Raw genomic sequence first — 19,913 nt, 5'->3', positions numbered from 1 at the left:
TTGTGACTGTAGGGAGGTGGTTAGACTAAACCTGAGGAGCAGGAAAATAGTTTAAAACCTCAAGGTCAAGCCCAGGGAAGACAAGTGCTAGGAGGAGGTGCCACATAGTAGCAACAGGCTGTGGAGGTGAACCTTAGGTTAAGAAGGGAATCCTTACAGTGAGCACAAGGTGGTTCCTGATACACTTGTCGGGAGTTAGAAAGGATATTGAGCCGCGTTACGGCAATTCGATTACTTGCAGACCCCTAACTTAAACAGGCGGTTTATTTGGGGCGTAAGAAGGTTAAGTGGGTTGTTTGTGGAATAACCCATTTCCTTCAACACTCGGCTAGTGTTATTCAAAGGGAGGCACATTGCTTTGGTAGGATCCTCACATAATAGGGAGGATTCATCGAAAGTTTAGTGACAACGCCGGGACTGAGTCTGTCGCATATTAATTGGTGGCAACGTCCTTGGGTCCATTACAAGGGGCCTCAAATGGGCCAGCGATACGCTGCAGACAATTTCCTTATCGATCAAAGATGTCTACAAATCGGCCGTCCAAGATACGAGAGCGCAGCTTGGAAGACAAATGGCTACCCGGAATAATATCCCTGGCGCTATTTGTGGAAATCGTAGTTTCTGGCAGAAGTGCGCCATTAAGACACACTTGCACCATGCCACAGCAGGCGCGATGAGAGTTAGCCCTGCGTGCCCAAGGCCATTTGGGAAGTCCTGAATGCTCCAACAACGCCCAATAAAGGTCCAATGAGTACTCTGAGTCCTCTGAACTAGACGAACATGTCGTTGAAGTTGTCGAGTTGTCCCTACGACGCTTGGAACGTTTCGTCGAGCGACCCTTCTTACGACGCTTCCCGCCGAGCGAGACTCTTGCTGGCACCGGGAGAGGGTCCTCAGCCAAGGAAGTGGTGAGTTGCTCCTGTCGTATAGCGACCACTGCGGTCTGAGAAGAAAGGACAGGTGAGACAACAACCACACTAGTTACTGCTCCCGCCTGTGCAACCGGAACAGTCCCCTTGGCGCCCAACTCCTTGGACCTCTTTTTTTCCAGGCCTCCGGGTCTGCTTTTCCCTCTGCTGCGCGGGAGGCCCGGCAGCTGGAAGGGCCATGGAAGGGGCCATCGGAGTGATTGGCAACATGACCGCAGAAGGCGAGATCACGTCCTCATCCTCGCTGGAAGAAAGAGGTTGAGGGGAAGACTCAGAAAGGGCCGACCCTATTGGCTCCTGTGTTACTTGCGGCCCCGTGGAGGCGTGGGCTTGCGCAAGCGCCTGTTGCGCCATGGCAGGAATAGAGGGAGCTGAAGAGGCAGAGCGTTGTATAAGAGCATCCAGGCCAGCATCAAATTGCGCCAAGGCCTGAGGGTCACCAGCTAGACTTGAAATGAAAGCCTCCACATGACCAGCTGCTGCAGACTTGGAGCGCAAGGCCTGGGAGGTGCCGTTGATGGGCCTCTCCCTTCGTTGAAGCAGCCATCTGAGTTGCTGTGCGATCATCAGCCATCCTATATATGTAAAACTACTGGAATGGAATAAAAAGGCACAACGGGTGAACACTCAGAAAACCAACCGAAATGGCTGCCAATAGAAAGCAGCAGAAATTATGGAGTACCAATAAAAGTAGATTAAAAGTTAAAATTAAAAGCAGGCTAATCTGAAAAACGATGTGTTAAAATCAAATCAAATTGAAATTTTACTTATAGGATAAGCAAGTGGAGTATAGTCAAAAAAGCTGCAGCTTTCCAAGCTGTCCTTTGGGTGCCTCGGGCCGTAAGAAAAGATAAAAAGTAAGATAAAAACATTTTAAGGGGTTGAGTGATTTGGGACAACTGGCAATGTCCTTGAGCCATGGAAATTTGCATGCAATGAAACTGGTACAAGATATTCTCAGGTGCCAGCTGCAAACTGCCAACAGAATGGCTGGTGTCCATCCTTTCTGATTTAATACTTCGGTAGTTGTGATATGTTGTTTACCAGGTATGTCTGAAAGTCATTCTTGTGTCTGTCCCGGGTACATCACTTTATTACCCCCAGACAAAGCTGCTGTTGCTAAGCAGCTCCAGGATAGGCCTCTTCGTATTATTCTTGCCGATGGTGACCTGGGCGAAAAGTACCACCCCACTGGGCTTTAACAGGTCACAGAATGTAAGAATGTTCTTAGAAAGTCCGGCTGCTGAAGACAACCGCTCAAGATTGTGGGTCCTGATTCAGTCCAGGGTAAATCTGATTTTGGTACGGGGCAACACATCGGCAAGTTTAGAGGAAAGATGCCTGCTGAATAATATGACAATTAATAGGGTAGCTGACAATGTATTGAAGGCTTTTAGTGATGTTACAAGAGCAGACACAGTGACTTACCTCAACCAAGTGAAATGAGCATTGCATAGGTGAAGGGTGTCTGTCTGAACCTCAGTGGAACATTAAAGTTAAGTTGGGTTGGGTTGGATGGCCAAATGCCAGTTGCTTTAACAGCGAAAGGAATTCACCTGATAACAGCTATGCTTAGTTGCCCAATTACATCCAAGATGCAAGCCATCGAAGATCAGTTTTGGACCTGTGCTCAGCGTGTGCAACAGGCCCTTCTTGATAAAGCAGTCTTTCCAGGAGGTGGCACCGTGGAGCTCCTGTGTCTCAGTTACCTTGAGAATCTGGAGAAAGCAGCCACGAATTCCAGGGAAGAAGGGTTTCTTGCCGGCCACTCTTGGCTTGCAAAAACTTCAGAGCAGTATAAAGCTTTGGTGCTTAGTGCTTTCTCACGTGGCTGGCACCAGGGGCGTACCCAGGATCAAAACTGGGGGGGCAAGGGGCGGGGCCAAGGCACAGGAGGGGAGGGCCACAAAGTGGGAACATGGGTGGGGCTACGGAGCCCAGGTGAAACTGACTCCAGTCTCACCTAGGTGCCGCAAAGCTTTTTTCCTAGGTGCCGCGCAGGGCCGGCCCTACGTCCAGGCTGGGTGGCGCAGGGCACCACGGCACGGGCCCGCCAGGAGGGCGCCGCGAGCTGTGCCCACCCGCTGGCCGGCCGGTCAGCCGCGCAGCTGCGCCCACGGCAGCCGCACTGCGCCTGCCCGCCCACCGCACTGGGAAACGGGACGGGAGGGCGCCAGAAGGATCCGCCGCACCGGCGCCAGGGGTGCTTAAGACGGCACTGACGCCGCGGTCTCCCTGGCTGCACAGAAGGAGATGCTTTCCTGGCCCAGTGATCGGGGTGGCTCTCCTCCTTTGGAGGTTTTTAATCAGAGGTTGGAGGGCCATCTGTAGGCGATGCTTCAGTCCATATTCCTGCATTTCAGGGGGTTGGTCTGGATGACCCTTGGGGTCCCTTCCAACTCTATGATTTTATGATCGGGCAGGTGCCGGAACCCTCCTCCCCTCTCTTAACTTCCAGAGACACCAGGTATCCTCTGCTGTCCTCCTTCCAAGCTGGCCTGGTTAGTGGAAACAGAAGCGGGATTGGGGTTGTGGGGAGAAACTCCCCTGAATATATTGGCCAAGGCAGGCGGCGGCAGAAAGGAGGCAAAAGAACCTCTAAGAGCACACTGCAAAGAACCTCTAAGAGCACCTCTAAGACAGGAAACCCAGGAAACGTGTCCTGCCAATACTTCTCTTTGGTCCAGATCCTGGAAAGATTTACCAACTTTTTGGGTAGCTCATACCCACGCAGTCACATGCCAATGTAACAACAGAGCAAAGAGGCAAAAACAAACAAACCAGGACATGTTCATTTGAGGCTTCCAATCCACAGTGTCTTGCGCTTTTAGCAGCTGAGCTATCCCTCGCCTTTAAGGGAAGTTGCTCTGGAATGCAATGGATCGAATGGCATGGAAGCAAGGCCAGTTTGCAAAATTAAAAAGAGCAAACTGGCAGTCGTACACAACGATGAAAAGGAAAATTGTCCTGGTTCTGAAATCTGTGCAGGGCTTTTGGCCAGAAACCCCAATCTGCAGAATGAGCAGGAGGGCAGCAACAAGCCACAGAATATTACTTTTTTCTAGTTCTACTTTACAAACTTAATCTATACATAACAACATATTATCCTTAGAACAGTGTTTTTTCATGTAATCCTCAAAGCATTGCCCTTCTGACCTTAAATTCTGAATTAGTCTGATGCCTTACGATTGCTGTTAACTTTGCCAACTCTATGAATTCGCTTAATTTACATACCCAATCTTCCTTTGTGGGGATAATATTTCCTTTCCAGTTTCTTGCAAGTAATGGTTTGGCTGCAGCTGTGGCATATAAGAATAATCTTTTCTTATATTATGGGATGTCCTTTCCTAAGATACCCGATAGGAACGCTTCTGTTTTTTTCTCTCTAGAAATTTTAAACATCTTTTTTTTAACTCATCGTGGATACATCCCCAGAATCTTTTAACTTTTTCGCAGCCCCACCATACATGGGTCATAGTCCCCTCCATCTCCACACTTTCAGCATAGATTAGATTTTAACTTGTATATTTTGGCAAGTTTGGAGGGTGTCCTATGCCGCCTATAAAACATTTTCATTATGTTATCTTTGTCAGGAGGCGTCCTACTCGCAAGTAGAACCTTGGCAGAGACACATGCCCGGCTGGCATATTCTCTCCCTCCTGGGCGATTGGGAGCTTCTTGAGCATTCTCCAGCCTGAATCAACCAATAAGCTTTATTTGCATAGCTGACAGCCATAGCATCAGAATACACACAATATACAATTAAAAACAACATGGATAAAAGGATCAGTCATATGACCATGATTATCGTTTAAAAGATAGCCCTTAGTCTCAATGCACCCTCAATTAAAAACAGGTGCATAGGAGTAGAGTGGGCAGAGAAATTACACGGATCAACACCGCACAAGGCAATCGCTTTACGTAAAACCCTGGTGAATTGGGAACGTAAAAGTCTGGAGCCGTCCTGATGGACTAAAGGCGGGTCTGAGCCGGCTGGCCTCACATAACGGAAGCAACTGATGTCATTTACTGGGCAAGGACCCTGGCCACCTGTTGCCGGGAGGCGGATGTTTCCCCCTTTCCCCCTCTGATCTGTTTTGCAGCGGCGAATATGCACTACGGCTAGGGAACTGGATAAAGATACGTCTTGCATCCTAATTCCACGGGATGACCCATCGGGGTGGTCTTCGCGCACCACTTTCCCCACCCTGAGCGCTCCGAACTAAGCTAGAGAAAAGGCCGCCGAAAACAATCTTGCTTCATATTCGGACCAGCAGAGGGACCTCAGCTGCCTGTGAATCTGGCACAACAAGTCAAATGTAATGGGCCTCCTGGGGTCGCTGGTTGAGGGCTGTAGCCTGCGCCAGCCTTCCATACCCCTATGCAGATGGAAATTATCGCAGGGGTCCATGGCGTAGAGGGATTTGCAGAAAAAAGGAAATGGCTGTTTTGTGTTTATTCAAGGTTTTGCTGTGCGTCCCAATTCCCTCAAATGAACTACGTCTTGCATGACCTCCCTTTCTGGGGGGGGGGGGGGGCTACTGATGGCAGAAAAAGGAAATGGCTGTTGTGTGTTTATTCAAGGTTTTTTTGCGCGTCCCTATTCCCTCAAATGAACTACGTCTTGCATGACCTCCCTTTCTGTGGGGGGGCCTACTGATGGCAGAAAAAGGAAATGGCTGCCGTGTGTTTATTCAGTGTTTTGCTGCGCGTCCCAATTCCCTCAAATGAACTACGTCTTGCATGACCTCCCTTTCTGTGGGGGGGGGGCTACTGATGGCAGAAAAAGGAAATGGCTGTTGTGTGTTTATTCAAGGTTTTTCTGCGCGTCCCAATTCCCTCAAATGAACTACGTGTTGCATGACCTCCCTTTCTGTGGGGGGGCCTACTGATGGCAGAAAAAGGAAATGGCTGTTGTGTGTTTATTCAGTGTTTTGCTGCGCATCCCAATTCCCTCAGATGAACTACATGTTGCATGACCTCCCTTTCTGTGGGGGGGGGGAGCTACTGATGGAGGCAAGCCCCCCTTTTTCCTAAAGTTTAGAAATTCTTACCAAGCGCGCCTATAGGAGCTTAAAGTGGAGGGGGCAACCGATGCGAATACTCCCTTCAAGATTTCTCGCTCCCAAGGCTCCAAATGCACAGAGCGGGAGCGACATCCTCTTGGAACTCGACGTCTGCTCTGCAGGGACACCGACGACAGCTCGACTATCAATCGAAAGACAAACGCAGAGATCTCTGAAGTCCTTCATCCCAAGGTGAAGTGCCACTACTATGAGAAGAAACTTGGAAAGGTTAAATTGTATGTGGCCGCCAACTTCATGCGCCACTGGTGTCCATGAAGGAGCCCTGACTGAACTTGATAATTTGGGAAGAGTTACCAATTGTCTTGCCAGAGCGATACCCCATTGTAACAATCCAAGAAGTTCAATCAAGAGTACACCCATATGAAGAGGAATGAAGTCCAGCGGTTAACCCAGCCAGAAGCGCCCCGAATGGCCGGCCTGGCTTGCAAAGTTCAAGAGTCCCCAGAGACTGAAACCACCATATGCGTGCTAGGGGAAGTGAAGAACTCTGGAAGAGAGGGGAGTTTTGGATCTCGAAAGATCTAACAGCATAAACCCCCATATTGAGCTAATATATTCTGGGGTTCCCAACCAAAAGTGTATGAACTGGAATCCTGGCCTCAAAGACCTCTAATTTTATACTTAAATCAGGCTGTTAGTGGTACACAAACCACGCCATCCTTAGACCGAGGCTACGCAGCCCTGCAAAATCATTCTCAAAATAACCTACAGGGCCCAGGACAAAGCGATAGAGAGCACGAATTGTGATATATGCTTTGTTGTTTATTATTATTATTACATATGTATTATTGCAATAGTAAAATTAATCCAATTATATTCGAGACTTAACAAAATACATTTGCGATTGTAAATATCTGCACGGTGCTTATTATTATTAAACTAGTGTATTTCAGCCCGTTCAATAAACGGGAGAGAGAGAGAGAGAGAAGTGAGCGGGGCTTCTCCGGGATGCGAGCGAAGGGGGAAAGAATCAGCCGTGAGAGGGGTGAAGGGAAAAAGCAGCAGCCGTGAGAGGGGAAAGTTGCGGCTGCGTTTCCCTCCAGTGACCGCCTGGAGGGTGGTTTGCTGTGGCGGCGGGCGGGCAGTTTGTGTGTGTGTGTGTGTGAGAGAGAGAGAGAGAGAGAGAGAGAGAGAGAAGCGCACGGGTCTATCTCGCAGCCTCCTCCTCCTCGCGCTGCTGCTTAGAAGCGAGTGGTTGGCGGCCGCAGGTAGGTAAACAGTAAGCAGAGGGGTTGGGGGGGGGAGAGCACGCGTGTGCGTTCCAAGTCTCTGGTCCAATCCCTGTGTCCGTGGGGCACATGCGCAGTAGAGCGGAAACGGGACACACGGAATCTGGACGCAGAGACACAGGGACTTTATTTTATAGGATATTAGCAAATATTATTATTGTTGTTAAAGCACTGTTTTATACTGCTATCAATGAGATTCTCAAATGGGCAGAATGTACAGAGGCAATTAACGGGGAGGGAGTGGGTTAATCAGCAACCAAGCATAGAAACAACCTGACGTGTCCATGTGGCTCTAATCAAATAAATAAGATTGCAAACCAATATTGCTCTTGCTGAAAAGCAGTCACCAAACAATAAAATCTATGCTGATGAACAGCCAATGCCCCAATATTGTCTGCATCGCCTGGCCAGCAGGACCCCACAGGAAGCGGGGTTCATTCTCACTAATGCGACTCAATATTATGCACCTGACTGGATTGACCATACTTTGTAATTTTATTTTATTTCATTTATTTATTTTAATAATTGAGAATGTTGAGGTTTGTTTGGCGTGGACTTGGACACACCTGGACTAGACAAACCGGCAGCTGTGTGGTTTAGTAAAGCAATATAAAAACTTGCCACCGTGCAACTTGTGTTGTTCTCAGGTCATTTTGATCTGATAGAAGAACGAACAATGTGGCCTCAATTGAGCGGCCTGGGATAGTTATGAGTAGTGGTGTAATGAGATCGAGCCGCAAGTCTTTATAGAGAAGACATGACAGAAGGATGTGAGCCACTGTTTCCATGTTGCCGATTCCACAGGGGCAGAGTAGTTTTTCCGCTGGAATCTTTTGAAATCTGCCCTCGAGTATGGCAGAGGGCAGCGCATCCAATCTGGCTAAGGTAAAAGCACGTCTGAATTTAAATTTATGCGGAGCCAGTAATTCATTGTTCTTTGCCAGGATCGGGTTTCTACAGAGGGCAGACTTCCAGACGTAATGCAGCATTTGGGACACACGGTGGGACTGCAAAAATCTGTCTTAGGAATTTAGATTGAACGAGAGAAAAGCTTTCAACCTGGCTTCCGGTGAGGTTGCGGCCATCTCGAGGAGCGCGGAACGCACTCTGTGAGGGTTCCGAGGGTTACGGCCGCTGCGCTTGCATACAGGAGGATGTCCTTTCTATCTCTTGGCACACTTCCTGGTATCAAGCTTAATAAAAGGATTTCTGGTTTCTTCTCGAATGTACATTTTATCATCCTTTTCATTTTATCATATACCTCTGTCCAGAATTGATTAATCTTTTTACAGCCCCACCAACAGTGGAAATAGTCCCCTATTTTCTCTTTGCACTTCCAACACTTGTCCTGTCCATTTCTATATATTTTTGCTAATTTGGCTGGTGTTAAATGCCACCTATAAACTAGCTTCCACATATTTTGAAAAAACTCTTTAATTGACCCTTTCATTTTATTCACTAATAAATCATCATCTAATAATCTATCATCCATTCTCCATCGTTTTACATTTTTTCCATTCTCTCTAAACCTTATCATAATCAAATTGTGATCTGTTATGGATTTTGTCATAATCTCACATTTTTTTACATGTATTGCTAAGCCTGATGATACCCATATCATATCTATTCTCGAGGCCGATTTCTTTGCTCCTGAATAATAAGAATATTTCCTTTCCATCATAATTTTCGACTATCTATCTGAGAAAAAATCTTCGGCAATTTCCCCCCTCCTTTACTTCATTTGTTTTTTTTTTAAATAATTTTTATTAATTTTTAGAAAAAGAAAACACATACAAAATATACAACATAAACTCTGTCCCTTCATTTTCCCTCCACCCACAAGCCCACCTCTGCCACCAGTGAGACCCATGGGTATTGGGGAACAAAGGGGTCCATTTTAAGCTGGGTTTGACCTCCCCCCTCCTTCCTCCCCCCCCTGCCACTGAGAGGACAAAGGCGGAGGATCTCTGGGGATTGGCTTATCCCCCAGCTATTTCTTCACTGTACTGGAAAAAAGAAAAACAAGGAAAAAAGGGGGGGGGAAAGCAAAAATATAAAAAGGGGGGAAAAAGGAAAGAAAAAAAAAGGAAAAATATTAATGGCTTCCACGACTCTCCTCCTCCTGGATTTCCCAACCTCTTTACATAGTTATGGCGGGTTTTCTAATCCAATTCAGAATCTTATTCTCATAATATTAACACAATCCTCCTCCTTCTTCATGCTGGCCCCCCCCCCTGCCACTGGGGTAGCCCGAGGAGTCCAGCAGTCAAAAGGTTCCATTTTTGTGTCTGGGTTTCCCTCCACCCTTCCCTCTCCCCTCAAGGCACCCCCTGCCACTGGGTACCAAGAGTAAGAAGGGGGAGACAGGCAGTTTTCCACCCAAACACCTCCTGATCACCAAAATTATTCAAAAACAAACTCTAAGCATATTTCCTCAGCCATTCTTTTTACTCCCTCCAGAAAGCTCTTAACCTTAAACTATAAAAATCTCTCCTCCCCCCCCCAATGTCCCTCCTCCCAATTGGATCAGCATATCCTTTAGCAGGCCAAGATTCCGACACCATTGTTCATAAACCAAAAAAAGTACCTTAAACTAAAATTTTTACCCCACACCAATTCTTTCCCACATCCACTTCCAGACCTCTGCTCCTCCCTCTTTCTGCCTTTCCCTCCCTTCACTAACACCATTCAACATTTCAGTCTCTCCAGGATTTTCACTTCCATCAATCTTCTCTTCACTTTGCTTCTCCTTGTCGGCCTCATCTCTTTGTTCTGATCTTTGTTTTTCATCATCCAACACATATTTTTTATGGTCTGAATCAGTCTCCAAATTGTCCTCAAATTGTTGCTCCTCACACACAATCTCATAATCAAAATTGTCCTCTAAATCTTGCTCTTGCACCTCATTCTCCTTTTCTGTTGGATTGAAGCATTGCCTTTCCTTGTAGATATCTTCCCATGTTTGTAGATAGCCCAGCACAGCCTCCTGGAAAGCTCGAGAGAATTTTGTTTTCATAGTTCACTTGACCACAGGCAGACCAGAGATAAGGGCAGAAGGGTACTGGAAAATTCCTCTCTACCACGTTGTCGGCTCCATCTTGGCTGTTCTTATCCTTTGTCTTTAACCTCATCAGATTTCAAATTTACAGTCCACTTAAATCCTTTTAAAACCTTTTGAATCAATTTTTCCAATTCACAGGAATAAAATCGTCTTTCTTAGTCCTTTAACAATTTGACAGCTTTTGACAGCTGTCAAAGTGTCCTCCCCCCTGTTGCTGCTGAACCTCAAGGGGCAACGACACCGGGGGCTGGGGAGGTTTGGAAAAGTATTTCTTTCTCTCGGGTCCGCAATCTTGAAAGAAGTTTTCCCTTTTCGGCTTGGGAATATTTAATGCGCCGCCCGATTGTCCATTTGGAAGAGATCGGCTTCCGTTACTTTAGAATCTCTTCCTATCTTCAAATTTAAAATTTTTAAGATCCGAATGGAGATTTGACTTACTTTGAAGAAGTCTTTTATTTCCTTGGAAGAATCCGCCGCTTGCAGGCTGAGGACTCGGAGCTTCACTTCAAGGAGGTAAGATGACACCCAAAAATGGCTCCCGCGACTCCACTCCGCTGGCTCTCGATTGCTCTACTGAGCTCTCGGGCAGCAGAGGATTCGCGTCCGGAGCAAACAGCTGGGCACTATGTCACCGGGACTCTCTACCCAGTGTTTTTTCGGGGAGTCGGCTTGCTCTGCGGACTTCCCCCCCCTCCACGAAGCCAGGGACTTCGGAGCACGAAGTCCCTGCGTCCAACTTCACCAGCGCGACGAATCGGAAGCCTCCTTTACTTCATTTGATCTGTCCATCCTAGGCAACACCACTCCATTAAAGTCCCCAGCCATAATAATCTCATCATCTTCTATAACTTCATTTAGCAATCCTTCAATCTTTTTTAAAAACTTTGTTTTGCAACCATTTGGAGCATATAAATTTATTACCATATTTTCCCCTCTAGGTGTATGTACTCTTACTCCTACCACCCTTCCTCATCCTGAAACACTTTCTCTGAATTCAAATATTCTTTTACATATGTGACCACTCCTCTTTTCTTTTTTTTATCTGCCGAGATTTATTCGTTCCCCAATCGATTGTTCTTCAGAATCCTCTCATGCTTTTTTGCTATGTGGGTTTCTTGCAAACAAATTACCTCCCATTTATTTTATTTTTTCAATATATGTTCCACCCTATTCCTTTTGAGTTTACAATTCATCCCATTAACATTCCATGATATGAAACTAAAAATTCCATTGTTCTTGCCTATATCAAATAACTTTACCTTTGATCCTTAATATGGTTAAATTTTATTATCTTATCATAAAATTACAAACGTCAATAATTTCCCTCAATATCCCCCAACACCTAAATAAACTGCTTTTGGAGGTTTTAAATTATTAGTCGTCTCTCCTATCTTGATGTTTCCTACCACGTAGTTAGCCTGTGTCTGTTTCTTCTCCCACCAACTCCTTTTTAGATCTCTCAAAAAAATTGTCTGCTTCAACTGATTTTATTACCTTTTTCCTGTCTTTAAAGGTAAAGGTGAGGCCCTCGGGGAACTCCCACATAAACCATATCCCTTTACTTGTCAGGGCGTTGTCTGTAAGTCTCTTATTTCTGCCTTTTCAGCAGGAATCTTTTCGGGATTTCTTTAAATATGGCAATGGATTTACAGTCAATCACCAAACTCTTGTTTCTTCATCTGCAAGATATTATTTTTCAATAGTCCCGAGTTCAAGAAGATCATGCAATCGCCAGGCCCTTTGAACTTCTTCGATCTGTCCCCTGAGTTGTTCTCCAGCTTGGCTTCAACTGAATCTAATTTATCATTTAAAGTCTTGTTCATCTCTGTTATTAGGTCTTTAATATCACCTAGAGGGCCGTTGTCATTTGAAGATGATTGTCATCTTGCTGCCATCATGTATGTTCTTGTTCTGGATCCCATAATAATTAAACTCAACGCTGTTTTTTAATCCAAAGCCACTGTCCTGTTAAAGCCCTGTAGCTTGCTTGCAGGAGTTCCCTCTCGTGGGCTTCTATATATTAAATTTCTCATTATTGCAAATAATTCAAGCACAGTATTGCAAATAATTCAAGCGCAGTGCTTTCCCTTCAGCCTGTAGATTCAGTACAATTCAGACACAGTTATATAGTTGCTTTGTCTAGGTTGGAGAAACTCAGCCTTTTACTCCTTGGGTTTCTAAAATGAGCGTTGGAATTGTCCAAATATTCAATGTCCACTGGATGTCCACTGTCGCTCTCCACACTCTCTGGGTTTCTAAATAAGCGTTAAAAATGTCCAAATATTTGATGTCCACTGGGTGTCACTATTGCTCTCCGCACAGTCCTTTTGTCTCCACTTCCGTGCTATCTTGCTAAGTCATTTAGTGTGGACCCACCATTTTCTCATATGATTTAGTGCTTAAAATTCACTGGGTAGACGTTCACTTTCCCCAGTCTTTAACGCCCACTCTTTAACGCTCTTTAAAGTTGTCCCCCTTCCAGGATTTACAGTCGTTCCCCTTTCTCCGCTTTCCTGTATTTCAGCTTAATCGCTGCTTTCTTCCTCCCTGGCTCCCCAGTTTTCCAGCTTTCCTTCCTTTTTCCCACTCTCTGTCTTTATTTTCAGCTGTCCGCTTTCGGTGATACGTTCTAAGGTGATTCGTTCTTTCGCTCTCACTCCCCACTCCCACAAGCAACTTTGTTACAGCCGATCTTCCCCCGAAGTTACATTGTTTCTCCGGCTTTCCTCTCCTCCCCGTGCTTTCCAATTCCCTTATAAAAAGCACTCTTTAGAATCCTTCACTCTCCTTAAAAGACACTCCAGCAGTGTGTTCATGAGGAGGTCACGTCTTACACCCCTTCAACCGGAGGGTCTCGGGCGCTTACCGGGCGAGTTCCGGGCGTTGCAACGGTGGCTCTTGTAGATTTTGCTCGGACTCCTCTCCACATCCTCCACCATTCAGTGGTGCTGGCGCGGAGTTCCGTCCTTTTTAGCCGCTTTTTTTGTTCCCTGGTGAAAACCTCGTATTTCCACCTTTCTTAGGGGTGCCCCTTTGGCACGGCCATTCCGTATGAATGTCATGTCTCCGGGAAACCCTGGACTTTGGCAATGAGGAAGCAGTCATAGTTTATTAAAGAATTACACACAGCAATGGCATCCACCCAGAAAGGGAGGAAATGCACAATATGAATGAATGGGAGGGGAACAGGTTACCACTAAAATACCTGTATCCCAGCTAATAAGATTCAGGTGCACATAATAAGATTCCACACTTAAAGTCACATACATCACATCTCCCTTTGATACTGAAGTTAAGGAAAAATCAAAAATACAATAATAAACACACATATTAAAACTAAAGTCATGACATATATCTTTGAGGCATATACACACACCTACCATATGAGGTTACGTATGTGGGTTGCCTTACATCTGTGTGCATATTGGGTGTTCTCCCAGTTCCCTCTCTGTTATCACTTTGCATTTCCTTTCTATTCCCAGTCAATATACCTTTTCTCTCCTCAGCTTGTACACTCCTAGGCCTTATTCTTCGCCTATTACACCTATACACCTGTCCCACTTTTCCCAGGGCAGCTCTGGAATCTCATGTGGTATGAGAGGTTCTTTTTGATTTTTTGGCGCACATCTAGCACATATTAGACAATTTTCTATGAATTTTTCTATTTCCTTACTCATACCAGGCCAATATATTACTAGTTTTGCTCTCATTTTTGTTCTTTGCATGCCCTGATGTGACTCATGAAGCTGCTCCAAAACTGCCCGTCTTTGAGATACTGGAATAACTACCCTTTCATCAACATAGAGAACACCATCCTGACAGCGCAGCGAGTCCTTCACCGCCCAAAATGCTTTTGCTGCTGATGGTACATCTCTTAGATGCAACCCTAACCATCTTTTTAGACCCTCAGCAACTGCCCCCAACCAAATATCGTTCCCAGCCGGGGACAGATGAACCCCATCCTCCCGGAACAGGTGGGGGGCCCTAACATTAATTCCGGGATGCAATATCAACCCTCCCCCAAGCTCAACCACCCTCATAGCAGCTGCACTGTTAACTCGCTTCCTGGCTCTTTCGGTTGTAACATTTGAGACCAGAAGAGGGCAGTGCTCGGCATTAAAGTCCGTATTTCTGACAAATCGTGCAGGATAGCCAGTCGCAGCGACAAAGAGTCCAAAGTAGGGAGGTTGTTCTCCCCCAACTGTATCACTATCGCAGTTGGGCAACCTAGCATAAAAACTTCGCTCGCTCCAGCGCATGCCTCTCTTGCCCATTCAGGACACATGGGCGTGAGGAGGAAGGCCAAGCAGAAGACCAAGTTCTGACTCGCCAGCACGGAGGCCTGCCCAATGGACAATGGAGTGTCCGGCCATCCAAATGTGCACGCCCGCAAGCCCTGGAGAAACAGTATGGACAAAATGGACAGAGTTAGCGACATTTCCTAACATACAACTTATAGGCATTTGACTTAGGTGTAGGGACAAAGCCTAAGGCCAGGTTGTGGGGAGCGCACAATAAAGAACACAGCGGGAGACAGAATGTATATCCGGAAGGTCGTCCAGAACAAAATCAGGCACCCCCTTTTATTGTAAATTTTCAGAACTATCAATGATTAACTAAGAGGTGCATCCTTCATCCAATGACAATCGGTCAAGCCCAAGAGAGGTGGTGTTCCTGGGTATGTCACATCCTGCCAACACCCTAAAACTCCGCCATAGAGGAAGTGCCTGGTCCTCACATACTCCTCCGACCTCTCTCTGTCACATGCCTACTCCCTAAACACCCCCCTCCTCTCCATCTTGTGACTCTTGGTGTTTTTCCCCAACTCCACCATTTTCCCATTGTCTTCCTCCTAACCTGAGTCTGACCCTTCAGGTTTGGGCCAGCCTCCCCTGCTCTAACTCACTCTAACCGGTTCCATCAGGATCCTCCCAACTCTGTCCAGTCCACTTGTGTCCTGCTGCCCTCTAATGTCCCCCTGACCCAACTTGTGAATGTGTGTTTATGCATACTGACGTACAGGAAGGTTTGCCAGCGCTGTATGCTAAAACTATTGTATGCGATTGACAGCTGAGGGTTTTGACGGCTAGCTTTCTATTTGATGCGGTTTGCTGACATCACTCTTAAGATCACTGCTACATCTCACCTTTTTCTTTTCTTTAAATGTGAAGAGTGTATGAGTAGGACAGAAATATTCTTACACCTGAGGGAGAATAACTTGTGCTCAGACAGTTGCTTTCCTCTTTTACGGGCGCAACCTGTCAAAAGTAACCAGTGCATTGCAACATCGTAAACCTTGTGACATGAATAACTTACATAAATAACTTTGTATAAACTTTGTATAAACCTTTTGTAGCAAAAATACAAACACTGTAACCGTTAGTGCAAAAGAAAGTGTTCAGTCTCTCAAAACGAGGGCTCCAAAGCGTAAGGTTCCTTTTCGAACTGCAACAATGTAACTTCACCCTCAACGGAGTGAGAATGTCTCCTTCAAACATTGAACTAAATAAACTGCATTCCCTAGCGAAGGGAAGGTGTCTGCCTTGAAACTTTGGTCAGAGTCCTTAATGTCCATTACTGGGAGCGTGTACAGCTGCGGTCCTCTGATTTTATGGAATTCACGGAAAGACAGGAAAAAGCCGCAAGAAGATGATTTTCCGGCGTCAGTTCCATACGGTGTTCCTGCAGTAAAGTGACAGCCTGCGCCGAAAGGCTCTTAATTTAGCCCCAGGTCACTTTGTGATGTTGAAGGGGAACGCGGTAGCGATCTTTCTGTGGGTCCCTCAGCTTGCGCTCCCTTGACTGGCGGTCCCTCGGTGGCAGCAGCGGATCCCGAATCCGCAGACTCTCCATCTCTGGCACCGGGTTCGAGTCGTACTCCAGACCGTGACGCCAGGCCATCTCTCCATGGACGTATGTACTTCGCGGGAAGCCAAATCGGGGACCCTGTTGGGGAAAGCACAGCTCCATACCTACGGCCCCACGTGAGGAGTGGGGTGGGACCTACCCAAGTTGGACTAGGCAGCAGCCGGTAGCTGACCATTGGCTGAGGAAAACTTGTCCTTTTGCCAAAGTGGTCATCTACTGGTGTGGACAAATGATTTGAAATATTTAAATGGTTTAAAGTAAAGAGAACTCTGTTGAGCCATTCCTGTATATGAGGAAGCCCCACAGCATTCCCCCTGTTTTTTTTATGTTTGTCCAAATTAATTTTCAGAATTTTGTTAGTCCGTTCTACTATGGCTTGACCTGTTGAATTATATGGGATCCCAAATTTATGGTCTATTTCCCAACGCTGGCAGAACTCCGCAAAGGCTTGACTACAATAAGGAGGTGCATTATCTGTTTTCAAGATTTTTGGACGTCCCATAAATGCAAAAGTTCGGATACAATGATTAAGAACATGTCTGGTAGCCTCCCCTCGCTGTGGAGTGGCCCAAAAGAAATGTGAGTGGGTGTCTATCAAAACATGCAAATGTTTCCGGGGATGTACTGGGTACAATCCATCTGCCAGATTTCGTTAGAGTGGAGTCCCCTTGGGTTAGTCCCAGTGGAAGGAGCAGAGGCAACCTGGGAACATTCAGGGCATTGTTGAATTATAGCCTTTGCATGTTCCAGCGGCATCTTAAATTGTTTAGCCAGCGCCCTTGCATTCTGATGGAACATTGCATGGCTATCCCAAGGGGTAACAGAATAAACTTGCTCTCTAGTCGCTCTGTCCGCCACAGAATTGCCTGCAGACAGATGGCCAGGGAAAGACTGATGGGACCTAATGTGCGCAATAAAAACTTAGCAAGTACGGGAGTGCAGTAATCGCTGCAGCGTGAGAAAGAAAGCTAGGAGATTTTCATCCAAATTGGGTGTTATATACGCTCCTGGCAAAGATGCTACAACCGGACAAACATACTGAGAATCACAGATGATATTAATGTCCTGCGTTGGAAATTCTTGCAATGCTAAAATTACAGCAGCAAGTTCAGAGCGTTGTGCAGATCGTTGTGGGGGCGAGATTTTAGTAAGCCATTTATCTTGATGATACCAGGCCATCACACCCCATTTCGCACCGCCATCAGTGAAAACAGACACAGCACCCTTTAAGGGTTGCTGCGCAATAACACAATAGGCTGCAACAGGGATCTTATTAAGAGCCAAAATGCGTGGGTCAGCTGGTATATGGTAGGAAATTCGTCCCACATAATCTGTTAGAGATGATTCTAATGGCATGGACAGACTGACCATTTTGTCCCACTCCTTAAGTGGCAAAGGAATAATAATAATCACTAAATCTAAACCTAAAAGAACTCTACTAGTGCCCTCCCTTTAAAGATCAAACCTGCAAACATTTGTGCTAATGAGCTAATTGTTGCTGGAGGGGTATGTGCTAAGTACAGCCATTCCAGAATCAACAAAGAAGCCTTTTTCTTGCCCTCTGCTTTGATCTCCTGAGCTACAACAGCGGTAGGCACCTTTTCAGTAGCAATGATAATTAAAGACAATGGAATTCCATTCTCACATCTATCTACCCACACCAGCTTCAGCGATTCGTTTACCTGCTGGAAAAATGCCTTCTGTTGAGGTGTCAGGGTAATTACTTCTGACGGATCTTTTCTAGATTTTAGCGCTTCAAAAAGAGGAGCAAGCACACGGGTTGGCAAGGCAAGATAAGGACGCAACATAAGCAGTTCTCAACAAAAGGAAAGGTTACAAAAGTAAAACAACAAAACTTACTAACAGCTGAACACATAGAAGTTGGAAGATAACTTGGCTGCAGAGTCTCCATAGGCAGGACGCAGCCAAAGGCAAAGATTCACATCGTTGAGCAAGCCTTTCACCTTAGAGACAGTCAGCAAGAGCACATGGCAAAATCTAGGCAGGGGCAACCTGCCGGAGCCAGCCTCAAACAAAAGAGTTTTCCACCTTTTATCCTTTAATCCCCCCTGAGGGCGTGAAAGTGAGCCCAGGAGGGAGCAAAGGCACAAAGCCAATCAACAGTTGATTTTTGTTCAAATTAACCCATCAGATTTAGGCTGACCGTTTGGGTTGTCACTCAAAAGAGACAATCTCCAGAGCTTCAGGTGATTTACATTACAAATGACCCTTAGCTTTCCCCTTCCGAATGTGAAAGCAATGGTCTTCTTATCAGGACACTCTCACTCTAAACAAACTGTTTCCCAGCTGCAGCAATCCCCAATTAGCATCTACATCAAATGGGAGAATAGGGGAGTGTGAATTCCGTTCTCAGGCCAGTTTCTAAAAGGTAAAAAGGGCAAATTCCCAACACAAAATCCCAGAGTTCTCTGCAGTATTTCCCAGCTTGCCTTGCGAAAGAACCAAGGTTTTGGCACTTCATGACAAGGTCTACCATTCAGCAAATAGGTCCTTCTAGGCGTCTCCTGATTTATCATTTGCGTGACAGCCAGAATACTGGGGTGCAAGGTGCAGGAGGAATCAGTGGAACCAAAACCTCCCGTACCGCGCAGCACAGATTCTCACCCCGCTGGCAAAACATAGGGGACAATGACCAATTGTGCAAATGACTCCCCTTCATTAAGAGTCATTGGCAAATTGGTCTCAAATTGAATTTGAATTTTACCCTCATAATCTGAATCAATTGCTCCCGGTATTACATAAATTCCCTTTTTACCAGCGGAGGAACATGGGAGTACTAAGCCTACAGTATCTTTAGGCAAAATTCCTTTCAATTGGGATGGCATAAGGACCACAACTCCAGGAAATGGAATGAATTTAGTTTCCTGATTAATTAAATCAATTCCAGCGCTGCCTTTAGTGGCTGATTTTGCGTTGGAAATATCACTTTCAGCCTTGGATCCTGGGCTAGCCGTCTGCCCGCTTCATAGTTTTCCTGAGGGCCACCTGTGTTACGGCATTGGTTTGCCCAGTGGAAACCCTTCCTGCATTTTGGACATACTATTTTAGGTTTTACTGCCTGCCCTTCTTTTTTGCGATTGTAACAATTGCCCATAGGTCTACTGCCCCTCCTCAGTGCCATTGCTAGAGCTTCCATCTGAAAGGCATTGGTGCCAATATCAGCGCAAGCTCTAAGCATGTCAGCGAGCCCTTTAGCCCCGCCCACTTTGTGGCCCCTCCCCTTCTGTGCCTTGGCCCCGCCCCTGAACGACCATGGCTTGCCCCCCCCCCCTAGTTTTGATCCTGGCTACGCCCCTGCAAGAGTGGCAAAGTTGCCTGCACCATACAATTGGTCTGGGAGGTATAACCCTCCTGAATTATTGCCAGCGTGCAGAGCTTCCTTCTGATACTCAGAATCCCATACCATATATTGGGAAATCAAGTTCTGAGAATTACCCACACTCTCCAACAACCCCAAGGTTGTCTCCGCAATGCTTTTCCTCAGTTCCCTAAAGACCTGATACGCAAGAGGCTGCCAATTTGCCCCTGTCCCTCCTCCTGTGCCTTTAAGAATCCCATTCGGATGGCTCCCCCACCCCCCCGCCCTTAGCTGAAACAGGGAAGAGGCGACAGACTGGTTCTGAGCTTGCAAAGAAGATGACTGAGCAAGAGCTGAAATCCAGATTGAGGTGGTGCCTTGTCACACCCCCTTTTGTTGTAAATTTTCAGAACTATCAAT

The 19,913-nt window shown here is 46.2% G+C and overlaps 1 protein-coding gene and 1 pseudogene across 1 annotated transcript in view; both read left to right on the top strand.

The window, feature by feature from the left end:
• The window catches only part of PTGR1 (prostaglandin reductase 1), a 107,401-nt gene that overhangs the window by 48,201 nt on the left and 39,287 nt on the right, over positions 1 to 19,913 (top strand). The window lies entirely within an intron of this gene.
• LOC118075242 (chaperonin-containing T-complex member BBS12-like) lies at positions 1,802 to 6,271 on the top strand (annotated as a pseudogene).

Source organism: Zootoca vivipara, chromosome 15, assembly GCF_965207765.1.
Source record: "Zootoca vivipara chromosome 15, rZooViv2.hap1.1, whole genome shotgun sequence".
Classification (NCBI taxonomy): domain Eukaryota; kingdom Metazoa; phylum Chordata; class Lepidosauria; order Squamata; family Lacertidae; genus Zootoca; species Zootoca vivipara.
The sequence above is the reverse complement of the archived record's forward strand: the minus strand, read 5'-3'. Positions and strand labels throughout refer to the sequence as shown.